General features: G+C 38.2%; 1 pseudogene; it reads left to right on the top strand.

Annotated features, from left to right (window-relative positions):
* LOC110578461 overlaps positions 1–10,123 on the top strand; it is a 35,267-nt pseudogene extending 25,144 nt beyond the window's left edge.
* Positions 10,124–17,640: the final 7,517 nt, after the last annotated feature.

The following is a 17,640-nucleotide window of genomic DNA, read 5'->3' as shown; positions in this document are numbered from 1 at the left end:
TCAATGCACAGAAATTAGTTGCTTTCTTATACACCAACAATGCAACTGTAGAAAGAGAAATTAGAGAAATGATTCCATTTACAATAGCACCAAAAATCATAAGATACCTTGGAATAAACCTAACCAAAGAGGTAAAGGATCTATACTCTAGGAACTACAAAACACTCATGAAAGAAATTGAAAAAGACACAAAAAGATGGAAAAATATTCTATGCTCATGGATCAGAAGAATAAACATTGTTAAAATGTCTATGCTACTCAGAGCAATCTACACCTTCAATGCCATCCCGATCAAAATTCCAATGACATTTTTCAAAGCGCTGGAACAAACAATCCTAAAATTTGTATGGAATCAGAAAAGACCCCGAATCGCCAAGGAAATGTTGGAAAAGAAAAACAAAGTTGGGGGCATCATGTTGCCCGATTTCAAGCTGTATTACAAAGCTGTGATCACCAAGACAACATGGTACTGGCACAAAAACAGACATATAGACCATTGGAACAGAATAGAGAACCCAGATATGGACCCTCAACTCTATGGTCAAATAATCTCTGACAAAGCAGGAAAAAACATGCAATGGAAAAAAGACAGTCTCTTCAATAAATGGTGCTGGGAAAATTGGACAGCCACATGCAGAAGAAGGAAACTCGACCATTCTCTAACACCCTACACAAAGATAAACTCAAAATGGATGAAAGACCTCAATGTGAGACAGGAATCCATCAAAATCCTAGAGGAGAACAGAGGCAATAACCTCTTTGATATCGCCCACAGAAACATCTTTCAAGATACATCTCCAAGGGCTAGTGAAACAAAAGCAAAAATGAACTTTTGGGACTTCATCAAGATAAAAAGCTTCTGCACAGCAAAGGAAACAGTCAACAAAACAAAGAGGCAACCCACAGAATGGGAGAAGATATTTGCAAATGACACTGCAGATAAAGGGCTGGTATCCAAGATCTATAAAGAACTTCTCAAACTCAACACCCAAACAAAAATAATCAAGTCAAAAAGTGGGCAGAAGACATGAACAGACACTTCTCCAAAGAAGACATACAAATGGCTAACAGACACATGAAAAAATGTTCATCATCATTAGCCATCAGGGAAATTCAAATCAAAACCACCTTGAGATACCACCTTACACCAGTTAGAATGGCAAAAATGGACAGGGATAGAAACAACAAATGTTGGAGAGGTTGTGGAGAAAGGGGAACCCTCTGACACTGTTAGTGGGAATGCAAGTTGGTACAGCCACTTTGGAAAACAGTGTGGAGGTACCTCAAAAAATTAAAAATAGAGCTACCCAATGACCCAGCAATTGCACTCCTGAGTATTTACCCCAAAGACACAGATGTAGTGAAAAGAAGGGCCATATGCATGCCAATGTTCATAGCAGCAATGTCCGCAATAGCCAAACTGTGGAAAGAGCCGAGATGCCCTTCAACAGGTGAATGGATGAAGAAGATGTGGTCCATGTATACAATGGAATATTACTCAGCCATCAGAAAGGATGAATACCCAACTTCTACATCAACATGGATGGGACTGGAGGAAATTATGCTAAGTGAAATAAGTGAAGCAGAGAAAGTCAATTACCGTATGGTTTCACTTATTTGTGGAACATAAGGACTAGCATGGAGGACATTAGGAGAAGGAAGGGAAAAATGAAGGGAGGGAAATCAAAGAGAGAGATGAACCATGAGAGATTATGGACTCTGAGAAACAAACAGGGTTTTAGAGGGCAGGGCGGTGGGGGGATGGGTTAGCCTGGTGATGGGTATTAAGGAGGGCACGTATTGCATGGATTGTGGATCACTACATCAAAAACTAATGATGTATTGTATGGTGACTAACATAACATAATAAAATTTTAAAAAAAGAAAATGTGGTATGTACATACAAGGGAATATTATTTAGCCTTAAAAAAAAAAAAAAAAAAAGGAAATCCTGCCATTTGCAACAACATGGATGAACCTGGACGGACCTTATGCTAAGTGCAATGAGCCAGGCACAGAAGGACAAATACTGCATGATTCCATTTATAGAGGGTATCTACAATAGTAAAACTCATGGAAACAGAGAATACAATATAGTTGTCAGGGGTTGGAGGAAGGGGGAAATGGGAAGTTGTTGTTCAATGGGTAAAAAATTTCAGTTATGCTAGGTAAATAGATTCTAAAGATCTGATATACAATATAGGGCCTATAGTTAGCAATACAGTACTGTGCATTTCAAAATTTGTTATGAGAGCATAATTCATAAACTTGTAGATTCACATGTTGCACACCTGAAACTAATATAACATTTTGTGTCAACTATACTCAAATTTAAAAAAAGAGAGAATAGGGGTGCCTGGGTGGCTCAGTTGTTAAGCATCTGCCTTCGGCTCAGGTCATGTTCCCAGGGTCCTGGGATCGAGCCCCCGCATCAGGCTCCCTGCTCGGCGGGAAGCCTGGTTCTCCCTCTCCCACTCCCCCTGCTTGTGTTCCCTCTCTCGCTGTGTCTCTGTCAAATAAATAAAATCTTTAAAAAAAAAAAAAAAGAGAATAGACCTCAAGTTAAGAGTTCTTACCATGAGGGGAAAAAAGAGACATAAGGAAACTTGGGAGGTATTGAATATGCCTATTACCTTGACTGTAGCGATGACATCACTGGTGTTTGCATGTGGGCAAACTTATCAAAGTGTATTCACCAAATATGTGCAGTTCTTTGTATATCAATTATATCCCAATAAAGCTGTTTTTAAAAAACTAAAAATAGATTGTCAAGCTCAACCTATTACAAACATAAGAATTCTATCCATCAAAATGGGACTATGCACTCTTCTAGGACAAAGTCAAAAAAAATGACTATTCAGACCATAAAGCAATAAATTCTTGAAGATCAATATCATATGGCCTAGAGTCTCTACCATAATACAGCAAATAACTAATAGCAAATGGATACAAAAGAACTCCCTCATATTTTTGGAAACTAACAGTCTTTGGGTTAAAGATAAATAATAAGGAGAACTGAAAGGCACTTAGAACCAAATTATGATGAAAATACTCCATGTCAAAATTTGTGAAACAGACATCAAAGAGTTCTTACAGGGAAATATATAGCATCAAATACATTAATTAGGAAATAAAAAGGTAAAACAAATGTGCTAAACCTTCAAATGAAGGCTTAGGAAAATGGCAAGAAGGAACAAAAGAATAAAGTGATACCTCTCCAACAAATTTTATAAAATAGCATAACCTTGATTCTAAAGCTAGATATGAACAATACAATAAAATCATAGTCCCATTTAATTTATGAAAGTATATTCAAAAATCCTAAAGTATTAATTAACCATATCCAACAGTGTGTTTAAAAATATGTCATTATCAAAGCAGGATTATACCAAGAATCCAAAAATTATTCAAAATCAGATAACCTGGGTTTGCAGTTTTTCACATTAATATTCTAGAAGAGAAAAAGAATATATTTCTCTCAAACAAAGCAGAAAAGCAGTTGACAGAAGAAGGAAGGCAAGATGGCAGAGGAGTAGGGGACCCCATTTAAACTGGTCCCCTGAATTTAGCTGGATATCTATCAAACTATTTTGAACACACAAAATCAACCTGAGATGTCAGAACATATATCTGGATCTCTACAAGCAGAAAAGTGATTGTGTTTGGCAAGATGTCTACTACCAACTCATTTTTTCATAGGTGATTTTTAACTTGTATTTCTACACACCTATATTTTTATAGATATATGCTTTATTTTAGACTGTTTTACACTCTACTCAGTTTTACCTATTTTTAAAGATGTGGAAGATTTTATTTTATTCCTTTTTTAAATTAAAATATTACGTATTATTTGTTTCAGAGATACAGGTCTGTGATTCATCAGTCTTACACAATTCACAGCACACACCATAGCACATACCCTCCCCAGTGTTCATCACCCAGCCACCCCATCCCTCCCAACCCCCTCCACTCCAGCAACCCTCAGTTTTCCTGAGATTAAGAGTCTCTTATGGTTTGTCTCCCTCTCTGGTTTCATCTTGTTACATTTTCCCCTCCCGTCCCCTATGATCCTCTGTCTTGTTTCTCAAATTCCACAAACGTAGTGATCTGAAGGGGCACCTGCACCCCAATGTTTATAGCAGCAATGTCCACAATAGTGAAACTATGGAAAGAGCCTAGATGTCTACCTTTTTATATATACAAGTTTTACTTTCTTAGTGATTTGGGGATGTAGTGTGCTCAAATACACAGAACAAAATACACCCATGAACTACTGAAAACCCTGCTTTATCCACATTGAGAGATTAAAGCCCCCTATACTTCCCCCTTTTTTATTTTTTATTTTCTTTTTTATTATGTTCAATTATTATGTTCAATCAAAACTAATACATCATTAGTTTTTGATGTAGTGTTCAACAATTCATTAGTTGTGTATAACACCCAGTGCCCATCACCACACATGCCCCGCTTAATACCCATCACCCTCTTGCCCCATCTTCCCCCACCCCCCTCCCTTCTGTATCCCTCAGTTGGTTTCCTGGATTCCAGAGTCTTTCATAGTTTGTATCCCTCTCTGATTTCTTCCCATTGAGCTTTCCCTCCCTTCCCCTGTGGTCCTCCATGCTATTCCTTATGTTACACATACGAATGAAACTATATGATAATTGTCTTTCTCTGCTTGACTTACTTCACTTAGGATAATCTCCTCCGGTTCCATCATGTCAATGCAAATGGTGGGTATTCATCCTTTCTGATGGCTGAGTAATATTCCATTGTATATATGAACCATATCTTCCTTATTCATTCGTATGTTGAAGGGCATATCAGCTCCTTCCACATTTTGGTGACTGTGGACATTGCTGCTATGAACATTGGGGTGCATGTGCATCTTCATCTCACTACATCTGTATTGTTGAGGTAAATACCTAGTAGTGCAATTGCTGGGCCATAGGGTAGCTCTATTTTTAATTTTTTGAGGAGCCTCCATACTATTAATCAAAGTGGCTGTACCAGCTTGCATTCTGACCAACAGTGTAAGAAGGTTCCCCTTTCTCCACATCCTCACCAACACTTGGTGTTTCCTGCCCTGTTAATTTTTCCCATTCTAACCAGTGTAAGGTGATATCTCATTGTGCTTTTGATTTCTATTTCCCTGATGGCTAGTGATATGAAGCATTTTTTCATGTGTCTGTTAGCCTTTTGTATGTCTTCTTTTGAGAAGTGTCTCTTCATGTCTTCTGCCCATTTCTTGACTGGATTATTTGTTTTTTGGGTGTTGAGTTTGAAAAGTTCTTTATAGATCTTGGATACCAGCCCTTATCTGTAACGTCATTTGCAAATATCGTCTCCCATTCTGTCGGTTGTCTTTTGGTTTTGTTGACTATTTCCTTTGCTGTGCAGCTTTTTATCTTGATGAAATCCTAAAAGTTCACTTTTCCTTTTGTTTCCCTTGCCTTTAGAGACATGCCTTTAAAGAAGTCACCGTGGCCAATGTCAAAGAGGTTACTGCCTATGTTCTCCTCTAGGATTTTGATGGATTCCTGTCTCACATTGAGGTCTTTCATCCATTTTGAGTTTATCTTTGTGTATGATATAGGAGAATGGTTGACTTTCCTTCTTCTACATGTGGCTGTCCAATTTTCCCAGCACCATTTATTGAAGAGACTGTCTTTTTACCATTGGATATTCTTTCCTGCTTTGTTGAAGAGTGGTTGAGCATAGAGTTGAGGGTCCATTTCTGGGGTCTCCATTCTGTTCCATTGATCCACGTGTCTCTTTTTATACTGGTACCATGCTGTCTTGAGGATCACAGCTTTGTAATATAGCTTGAAGTCAGGCATTGTGATGCCCACAGCTTTGGCTTCCTTTTTCGACATTCCCCCGGCAATTTGGGTCTTTTCTGGTTCCATACAAATTTTAGAATTGTTTGTTCCAACTCTGTGAAAAATGTCAATGGTATTTTGATAGGGATTGCTTTGAAAGTGCAGACTGCATAGACGTTTTCACAATGTTTATTTTTACAATCCATGATCATGGGATGTTGTTCCATCTCTTTCTGTCTTTCTCAATTTCTTTCATAAGTGTTCTGTAGTTTCTGGAGTATAGACCCTTTACCTCTTTGGTTAGGTTTATTCCTAGGTATCTTATGGTTTTTGGTGCTATTTTATATGGAATTGATTCCTTAATTTCTCTTTCTACAGTTACATTATAGGTGTATAGAAATGCAACCAATTTCTGTGCATTGATTTTGTATCCTGCCACATTACTGAATTGCTGAATGAGTTCTAGTAATTTGGGGGTGGAATCTTTTGGGTTTTCCACATAGAGTATCATGTCATCTGGGAACAGAGGAGTTTGACTTCTTTGCCAATTTGAATACCTTTTGTTTCTTTTTGTTGTCTGATTGCTGATGCTAGGACTTCTAGTACTATGTTGAACAATAGTGGTGAGAGTGGGCATCCCTGTCGTGTTCCTGATCTTAAGGGAAAAGTTGAGAGTGATATTTGCTGTGGGCTTCTCATAGATGGCTTTTATGAAATTGAAGAATGTTCCCTCTATCCCTACACTCTGAAGACTTTTGATTAGGAAAGGATACTGTATTTTGTCAATTGCTTTTTCTGCATCAATTGAAAGGATCATATGGTTCTTGTCTTTTCTTTTATTAATGTGCTCTATCACATTGGTTGATTTGCAAATGTTGAACCACCCTTGCATCCCAGGAATAAATCCCACGTGGTGGTGGTGAATAATCCTTTTAATATACTGTTGGATCCTATTGCCTAGGATCTTGGTGAGTATTTTGCATCCGTGTTCATCAGGGATATTGGTCTGAAATTCTCCTTTTTGATGGGGTCTTTGCCTGGCTTGGGGATCAAGGTAATGCTGGCCTCAAAGAACAACTTTAAGAAGTTTTCCTTCTGTTTCTATTTTTTGAAACAGCTTCAGAAGAATAGGTATTATTTCTTTTTTAAATGTTTGGTAGAATTCCCCTGGGAAGCCATCTGGCCCTGGACTCTTGTTTTTTGGGAGGTTTTTGATTACTACTTCAATTTCGTTACTGGTTATTGGCCTATTCAGGTTGTCTACTTCTTCATGTTTCAGTCTTGGTAGTTCATAAGTTTCCAGGAAGGCATCCATGTCTTCCAGGTTGCTTAATTTGTTGGCATATAGTTGCTGATAGTAATTTCTAATAATTATTTCTATTTCCTTGGTGTTAGTCATGATCTCTCCCCTTTCATTCATGATTTTATTAATTTGGGTCCTTTCTCTTTTCTATTGGATAAGTCTGCCCAGTGGTTTATCGATCTTAATTCTTTCAAAGAACCAGCTTCTAGTTTCATTGATCTGCTCTACTCTTTTTCTTGTTTCTAGTTCATTGATCTCTGCTCTAATCTTTATTGTTTCTCTTCTCCTGCTTGGTTTAGGTTTTATTTGCTGTTCTTTTTCTAGCTCTTTTAGGTATAAGGTTAGCTTGTGCATTCAAGATTTTTCTACTTTTTTGAGTGAGGCTTGGACGGCTATGTATTTCCCCTTTAAGACCACGTTTGCAGTATCCCATAGGTTTTGGACCAGTTTGTTTTCATTCTCATTGATTTCCATGAATTGTTAAGTTCTTCTTTGATTTCCTGGTTGACCCAGTCTTTAGGAGAATGGTCTTTAACTTCCAAGTGTTTGAATTCCTTCCAATTTTTTTCTTGTGATTGAAATCCAATTTCAAAGCATTGTGGTCTGAAAATATACAGGGAATAATCTCAATCTTTTGGTATTGGTTGAGACCTGATTTTTGACCCAGTATGTAGTCTATTCTGGAGAAAGTTCCATGTGCATTCGAGACAATGAGTGTTCTGTTGTTTTAGAGTGGAATGTTCTATATATATCTATGAAGTCCATCTGGTCCAATGTGTCATTCAAAGCTCTTGTTTCTTTGTTGATCTTCTTAGATGATCTGTCTATTGCTGAGAGTAATAGACCTGTTGAGGTCTCCTATTTTTAAAGTATTATTATCAATATGATTCTTTATTTTGGTTAACAGTTGGCTTATGTAGTTGGCTGCTCCCATGTTGGGGGCAAAGATATTTACATTGTTAGATCTTCTTGTTGGATAGACCTTTTAAGTATGATATAGTGTCCCTCTGCATTTCTTATTGGCTTTCTTTTTCAACATTCTTCTGGCTATTCAGGTCTTTTCTGGTTGCATACAGTTTTGATTGTTTGTTCTAGCTCTGTGAAAAAATGCTGGTGGTATTTTGAATGGTATTGCATTGAATGTGTAGATTGCTTTGAGTAGCATGAGCACTGGTTATGGGTCTGTTCAGGTTTTCTATTTTTTCCTGTTTCAGTTTTGGTAGTTTATGTCTCTAGGAATTTATCCATTTCTTCCAGATTGCCAGTTTGTTGGCATGCAGTTGCTCATAATATTCTAATTGTTTGTATTTCTTCAGTGTTGGTTGTGATCTCTCCTCTTTCATTTGTGATTTTATTTATTTGGGTCGTTTCTCATTTCTTTTAGGAAGTCTTTCTATTGAATCTTTATATTTCTATGCTTTGGGTAAATACCTAGTTGTGCCATTGCTGGGTCATAGGGTACTTCTATTTTTAACTTTTTGAAGAACCTGCAAACTGTTCTCCAGAGTGGCTGCAACAGTTTCATTCCCACCAACAGTATAAGAGGGTTCCCCTTTCTCTGCATCCTCACCCACACCTGTTGTTGCTTGTGTTGTTAATTTACACCATTCTGACAGGTGTGAGGTACTATCTCATTATAGTTTTCATTTGTATTTCCCTGATGATGAGTGATGTTGAGCATCTTTTCATGTGTCTGTAGGTCATCTGGATGTCTTTTTTTTTTTAATTCAATTAGCCAACATATAGCACATCATTAGTTTTTGATATAATCTTCAATGATTCATGAATGGGAAGATATCAAGAGGGAAACAAACCATGAGAGACTCTTGACTCTGGGAAACAAACTGAAGGTTGCAGATAGGGAGGTGGGTGGGGGTTGGGGTAACTGGGTTATACACATCTGGATGTCTTCTTTTGGAAAAGTGTCTATTCATGTCTTCTGCCCATTTCTTAAGTGAATTATTTATTTTCTGGGTGTTGAGTTTGATAAGTTTTTCTAGATTTTGAATACTAAACCTTTATCTGATACATCATTTGCAAATATCTTCTCCCATTCTGTAGGCTTCATTTTAGTTTTGTTGATTGTTTCCTTCACTGTGCAGAAGCTGTTAATCTTCATGAGGTCCCAATAATTCATTTTTGCTTTTGTTTCCCTTGCCTCTGGCTATGTATCTAAGTCACTGTGGCCAAGGTCAAAGGGGTTTCTGCCTGTGTTCTCCTCTAGGGTTTTGATAGATTTTTGCCTCACATTGAGGTCTTTCATCCATTTTTTTTCTTTTTCTTTCATTACTTTATTCAGGCAAAATTCATTCAAGGAAAGGCAACTTCATATTTGTGTGTGAGCTTTGTTTTTTATTACATTGTTAAATATAAAAGTTATGAATCACAGTTTCTCTTATCTCCTGCATTCAGGAGTGAATCCATGAAATTCTCAGACAGGAATCTAAACCAATAGGCCCTATTAAAAATAGCCCAAGTGAAAAACGACCACATAGCCAGCCTGGAGAAGAACCTCTATGCAGATATAGAAGCTGCTTGGCTTGCTCTTATGACAAGATATGGCATTCACCCTGAAAATGTGAGTATATATGGACAGAGCAGAGGGACAGGACCATCTGTGGGTCTTGCTGCTTAGTCTGAGAGTGCTGCTGCTACTATTCATTCTCCTTTGACCTCAGGAACGGGAGTCACTTTTCCTGACACTAAGAAGACGTACTGTTTGGATGCATTCCCAAACACTGACAAAAACTCTAAGATAACATCTCCTGTATTAATAATTCATGGGACTGAAGATGAAGTCACTGACTTCTCATGTGGCCCTCCATTGTTTGAGCATTGTCAAAGACCCATGGAGACTCTGTGGGTCAAGGGGGCAGGTCACAATGATGTGGAACTTTATGGATGCAACAGTTTAAAGGATGGTACCTTTATGGAACTTTATGGATGGTACCTTGAAAGGTTGAACCAGTTTGTGTCACAGCAACTACTAAATTTGTAAAACAGTTTGTAAATTTGCATACTGGGCTTTCTGTTCTTGCCAAACTGCACTCTTTGGTAAATAACATAAAACCTGAAGGTTTTATTTGCAAATCATGTCAGTTGCCTTCATAAATGTACAGGTAATGATTTGTTAACAGACTTAATGAAGGTTTCAATTACCATAACCAGAAACTGAAGAGAACAGTATCATTCAGTCAGGCTTGTAATAAAAAATTTTTATGAGAATTTTTTTTAATATCAAAATGAGTACTGTATGAAATTTTCATTCTATAAATCAAATGCTGTAAAAGTATTGCCAAATGCTTTTGCATATCAGAAACAAATTTATTTTATTATTTTTTAAGATTTTATTTATTTATTTGACAGAGAGAGACACAGCAAGAGAGGGAACACAAGTAGGGGGAGTGGGAGAGGGAGAAGCAGGCTTCCCGCGGAGCAGGGAGCCCAATGCGGGGCTTGATCCCAGGACCCTGGGATCATGACCTGAGCCGAAGGCAGACACTTAACCGACTGAGCCACCCAGGTGCACCCAGAAACAAATTTATATATTATATATATATTTGATCCATCTCTTATTTTTATTAACATATAATGTATTATTTCAGGGGTACAGGTCTGTGGTTCATCAGTCTTACACATTTCCCAGTGCTCACCATAGCACATACCTTCCCCAATGTCCATCACCAGCCACCCCATCTCTCCCACCCCCCTCCACTCCAGCAACACTCAGTTTGTTTCCTGAGGTTGAGTCTTTTATGGTTTGTCTCCCTCTCTGGTTTCATCTAGTTTCATTTTTCCCTCCCATCCCCTATGATCCTCTGTCTTGTTTCTCAAATATATATATTTTGGGGGGGGGGGGTGTTTGAGAAGTTCTTTATAAATCTTGGAAATCAACGCTTTGTCTGTATTGTCATTTGCAAATATCTTCCCCCATTCTGTGGGTACAAATGGGCAGAAGGCATGAACAGACACTTTTCAAAAGAAGACATAAAAATGGCTAACACACATGAAAAAATGTTCATCATCATTAGACATCAGGGAAATTCAAATTAAAACTACATTGAGATACCACCTTACACCAGTTAGAATGGCAAAAATGGACAGGGCAAGAAACAACAAATGTTGGAGAGGTTGTGGAGAAAGGGGAACCCTCTTACACTGTTAGTGGGAATGCAAGTTGGTACAGCCACTTTGGAGAACAGTGTGGAGGTACCTCAAAAAATTAAAAATAGAGCTACCCTGTGACCCAGCAATTGCACTCCTGGGCATTTACCCCAAAGACACAGATGTAGTGAAGAGAAGGGCCATATGCACCCCAATGTTCATAGCAGCAATGTCCACAATAGCCAAACTGTGGAAAGAGCCGAGATGCCCTTCAACAGACAAATGGATGAAGAAGATGTGGTCCATATATACAATGGAGTATTACTCAGCCATCAGAAAGGATGAATACCCAACTTTTACATCAACATGGATGGGACTGGAGGAGATTATGCTAAGTGAAATAAGTGAAGCAGAGAAAGTCAATTATCATATGGTTTCACTTATTTGTGGAACATAAGGACTAGCATGGAGGACATTAGGAGAAGGAAGGGAAAAATGAAGAGGGGGGAATCGGAGGGGGAGAGGAACCATGAGAGACTATGGACTCTGAGAAACAAAGTGAGGGTTTTAGAGGGTAAGGGGATGGGGGGATCGGTTAGCCTGGTGACGGGTATTAAGGAGGGCACATACTGCATGGAGCACTGGGTGTTATTCGAAAACAATGAACCATGGATCACTACATCAAAAATTAATGTTGTATTGTATGGTCACTAACATAACATAATAAAATAAAATAAAATAATTTTTTTAAATTATATATATATTTTAAAACATCTCAATGTAGTAAATCTTTCATCCATTTTGAGTTTATTTTTGTGTATGGTTTAAGAAAGTGGTCAAGTTTCATTTTCCTGCATGTTGCTGTCCATTTTTCTCAACACCATTTTTTGAAGAGACTGACTTTTCTCCATTGGATAATCTTCCCTGCTTTGACGAAGATTAGTTGACCGTCAGTTGTGGATCCACTTCTGGGTTCTCTGTTCTGTTCCACTGATTTATGTGTCTGATTTTGTGCCAGTACCATACTGTCTTAATGACTACAGCTTTGTAATATAGCTTGAAATCTGGAATTGTGATGCCTCCAGTTTTGTTTTTCTTTTTCAGAATTACTTTGGCTAGTCGGGATCCTTTGTGTCTCCATATAAATTTTAGGACTGTTTGTTCTAGCTCTGTGAAAAATGCTGCTGGTATTTTGATAGGGATTACATTAAATGTGTAGATTGTTTTGGGGTAGTATACACATTTTAACAATTTGTTCTTCCAAACCATGAGCATGGAATTCTTTTCCATTTCTTTGTGTCCTCTTCAATTTTTTTCATAAGTGTTCCATAGTTTTCACAGTACAGATCCTTTACCTCTTTAGATAGGTTTATTCCTAGGTATCTTAATGATGCATATTCTAAGGAACCCATACAAATTAAGAGATACACAGTAAACTCATTAGAACAATTGTCTGGTGGGGGAGGTATGGAGGAATGAGAGTGAAGAATCAACCATTCCAAAAAAGAATCTGCATAGACCAATAATGAAATATGCCATGAAGTGAGGAATATGGTCTACTCAAATCTCTACTATTGGAATTTAAAAATAGGCCTTGGTGTCCTGGGTGCTGGAAGAGAATAGAAGACCTAAAATCAAATGGGTTCTAGATCTCTGACTTGAGAAGATAAAAGGAATGTTAGATAAGGAGGCAGTTAAATCATTTTCTAAAGCAAGTACCATGCTTAGACAGCCAGGTAGTTCCCATAGTTGAACAGGGCTGGGGCCATAGACACAGTCCTATTTCTGCAGAAGTTCTTAGAAGCAGGCCTCCAGCATCCCCAGACAAGTCTTTGCTCTTGCTCCCAATTGAATGTATCAAAAAATAAAGTATAATGTGATTGATATTGATTCAGTCTTTGCTTTGGAGGAAAAGTGGAGCTATGAAAGAATTGGGGGGAGGGTTTGTTTATTCCTCCTTCTCTCCTCTCTCTATTACTTCTCTTTCCTTAACATGCCCTGGTTATCTTGGTGTTTTTTAAATTTATTATAAACACAGAACATAGTAAAAAGCAATTAGCAATTCTATCAGTTAGTTCCACTTCCATTTGAAGTAACAAAAAAACTCAACTCAAACTTTGATAAGTGAAAAGGAGAATGTATTGGTTCACATAATTCAAAAGTCCTAGATGGAACTTGCAGGCAGTATTCAATCAGAGGCTCAAAGGGTATCATCAGAGTTGAGTGAATCTCTCAGTCTCTCAGCTTGCTTTTCTCTTTGCTGACTCCATTTTCAGGCAGACTGTTGGCATACAGTCACAAGACGGCTGCAGCATCTCAGCCTACACACTCCCAGGCTCAAATCTCAAGGTGTAGGGGGAGGGGGAACATGGAATGATGTCTCTTTGATGGCGGTTCACACAGGTGTCCTGGGATCTTCTCTGTCTTAGTTAACCCAGGTTGCATGCCCACTCACCATTGCCTAGTAATAGCCAAGTAGCATTCTTCACCCTCCAAGTCAAAAGCAGACCCTCTACCCCACCACAACCATAAGTAGTAAGAGTAGGCAGTGCGTAAATGCCCACATGAAGATCAGGGACTGTTGTAGAGGGTAGTTTTTGTATACAAGGGAGTTAAACAATAAAAGTATCTGGAGGAATTTTCAGCACATTTTTAGTATTTACATGTATCATTCACTATTCATCAAAAGCTACACTCTTCCTAAAATAGAAGAAAACCTTCTCTTTGATCTCCTAGAGATAGTAAAGGAATCCAACAGATCACACTGCTCCCTAAAGGACCTTCAATAACTTCCATAATCTCAGGGAGAGGGGGTCAACTCTTGAAGAAAAAGTCTTTGAAAAAGAAAACAAAAATATACATACTTTCTGCTCTTCTCTCTTGATGGAAACCATACACATATAAAAATAAAATCAAAATAAGAATGCCTTAAAAAAGAATCACTTATATTAGGTTCTAAATCCATAAGATTTCATAATTACATAATATTAATAATTATCATTTATTGAACACCTGCTATAATGTCAGGCAGAGTGCCAGACCATTGTATATAATTCATTTAATAACCTTGATGATCATGCAAAGTATGCATTATAATCCTTACTTTAAAGATGAGGAAACAGGGGCACCTGGGTGGCTCAGTCGTTAAGCGTCTGCCTTCGGCTCAGGTCACGATCTCAGGGTCCTGGGATCAAGCCCCGCATTGGGCTCCCCGCTCAGCGGGAAGCCTGCTTCTCCCTCTCCCACTCCCCCTGCTTGTGTTCCCTCTCTCACTGTGTCTCTCTCTGTCAAATAAATAAAATCTTAAAAAAAAAATGAGGAAACAGGCTCAGGGAAGTTAGGAAATTTGCTCAATCACAGACCCGGCAACTGGAGGAGCCAGCAATTAGAGGCAAGTCTGCAGTTGCAACACTGTGCTCTCCACACTCTCCCATGGACTTTGTGATCTTAACATTAATTAGGGCTCTGATACTGTGACCACAGCCTTATTTGAATCCAATCATTTCATATACCTCATCTAAAAAATTCTTTTTTTTAAAAGATTTTATTTATTTGACAGCGAGATATAGCGAGAGAGGGAACACAAGCAGGGGGAGTGGGAGAGGGAGAAGCAGGATTCCCACGGAGCAGGGAGCCCGATGCGGGGCTCGATCCCAGGACCCTGGGATCATGACCTGAGCCAAAGGCAGATGCTTAACGACTGAGCCACCCAGGTGCTCCTCTAAAAAATTCTTATAATTTGGAATTTCATGGAGAAAATAAAACAATTGGCTGAATTATTAATTCTGTACTGTAAAAAGGAACTGCAAACAGTTTCCTGTGAATTGCTGTAAACATAAATATATATTAACTACTTCCAGAGTACACTTTGCAAGAGTAACTAATGTTCTGGTTAGAAAAATGATAGAACGGGGGCTCCTGGGTAGTTCAGTTGGTTGAGCATCTAACTCTTGATTTCAGCTCAGGTCATGATCTCAGGCTCTGAGACTGAGCCCCATGTCAGGTTCCACACTCAACAGGAAGTCTGCTTGTCCTTCTCTCTCTCTCTCCCTCTCTCAAATAAATAAATAAAATCTTTTAAAAAAAAAAAGAAAAATGACAGAATGAGTTACAGAGGTAGAATCTGGGGGAAATAAACCAAAGAAACTCTTAATGATAGAGAACAAACTGAAGGTTGATAGAGGGAAGTGGGTGGGGAATGGGCTAGATGGATAATGAGTATTAAGGAGGGCACTTGTGATGAGCACTGGATGTCATGTTTAACTGATGAATCACTAAATTCTACTCCTGAAACCAATATGACACTATATGTTAACCAACTAGAATTTAAATAAAAATTTAATAAATAAATAAATAAGAGGTAAAATCAAGGAAATATGGATTTAAATTATTAAACAAAAATCGAGGACAAAAACTTCCTCAATTTCTCAAGGACTTCCGCAGAAGAGCAGGGAAGTCATCCTGAAAAAAACTGCAGACAAAATATATGGGCTCCAGACTGACACACTGATTTAATAATAAACAATATAGGATGCCACAAAAAGTTGTCTGATCTAGCCCAGGGGACTTTGTCCCAAGTTATTTGGATATCCTAAAAAAAAAGATAAATCCCCTGAAATTAATAATCTAAGAAACAGAAAATCTGGTCATATTCAGGCAATGCTAATAAAAAAGGAGAAATGTTGGCGGGGCAAGAGTCCACCTCTACTTCAACAAGATCACCATTGATGTGAAAATCTAGGAAGTTAACAAGAAGAGTATCATTAGTCTCATAGTCATACTTTAAAGACTCTGGAGGCTTGGGTCTCAGTGACTCTTAGGGACATAAGGTACTTTAGAGTTCTTTTTAACTTTTTCTATAAGCAGAAATTGTAAATAATATGCTAGCTACACCAATATTTGTGGGGATTATCAATCAAACATCTGCATAATCTACAGAGTGTAGGTAGGAAATTATGATGGATGAATAACCAAGAGACTTGCAAGGGGGAGGGGGGACTAAAGTCCAAGTTGACAAAAACTGGGTGCAGAGCAGATGGAGGGGTCTTCAGGTACTAGAAGTTCAGATTCCCCATCATCCATTCAAGTACTGACCTTCAGCAGAAGGAATTTAAGGATGGAAGTTTCCCAGAGCTCAGGAATAAGCATCAGATCACCTGAGCTGATAATTTGTCTTTGATGCCTCTCAGTTATGATAACAAAGTCTCTGCTTGGTTCTTTGTCCTTGAGTGTCTTATGTTAGAAACTCTTCTTTATTTTTCTGTCTTCTCTACTTCCAAAATTAAAATCCTGGCCTGAAAGTTGTATCATAGGGTTCTATTGTTGGTACCAACTTCCCATCACCTGCCCATCTAAATCTCCTATTCCTGGCTTCTTCATCATTGAGTTCTGTCCACCTGTCAAACCCTACTCTATTGAGATTACCTCTTCTGAACCTGTCTGTCTCCACTAGCTGCTTCCCAAGACTCTGGCCTATTGCTCCTTTTTCTTTGCCCTCCCTTAGTCTCCATGTCCAACACATCATCAAGCTCTACTTCTGAATATCTCTTCCCTTCAATACCACCGCCAATACCTTGGTCTGAAACCTCGTTATCTCCCCTCCTTTTTTCAGGTTGCCAAATCCTTGGCAGTATCAAACTCTATTCACCATTCATATTCTTAGTAGAGGTTTTACTAAATAAAAATCTGGTCCTGTCACTTTTCTACTTAAAAACTCTTTGGTTGCTATCCAATGTAAATAAGATAACATTCACATCATTTAGCATGGCTTTTGAGGATGTTCCATATAGTCTTCCACTTCCACCTCCCTCTATTTTCTCCCATACAATCCAAAAGTTCAATCTTTAAAGATCAGCTCATTGTCTGTAGTGTCATTTGCAAATATCTTCTCCCATTCTGTGGGTTGCCTCTTTATTTTGTTGACTGTTTCCCTTGCTGTGCAGAAGCTTTTTATCTTGATGAAGTCCCAAAAGTTCATTTTTGCTTTTGCTTCATTAGCCTTTGGAGATGTATCTTGAAAGAAGTTGCTGTGGCTGATGTCAAAGATGTTACTGCCTATGTTCTCCTCTAGGATTTTGATGGATTCCTGTCTCACATTGAGGTCTTTCATCCATTTTGAGTTTAACTTTGTGTGTGGTATAGGAGAATGGTCGAGTTTCATTCTTCTGTATATAGCTGTCCAATTTTCCCAGCACCACTTATTGAAAAACACTGATTTCCAAGGTCTACAAAAAACTTCTCAAACTCAACACCCCCCCCAAAAAAAAATCAAGTCAACAAATGCACAGAAGACATGAACAGACACTTTTCAAAAGAAGACATACAAATGGCTAACACACACATGAAAAAGTGTTCATCATCATTAGCCATCAGGGAAATTCAAATCAAAACCACATTGAGATACCACCTTAC

The sequence above is a fragment of the Neomonachus schauinslandi genome, chromosome 4 (genome assembly GCF_002201575.2).
Source record: "Neomonachus schauinslandi chromosome 4, ASM220157v2, whole genome shotgun sequence".
Classification (NCBI taxonomy): domain Eukaryota; kingdom Metazoa; phylum Chordata; class Mammalia; order Carnivora; family Phocidae; genus Neomonachus; species Neomonachus schauinslandi.
Note: the sequence above shows the minus strand (reverse complement) of the source record. Positions and strands in the feature narration are given on the sequence as shown.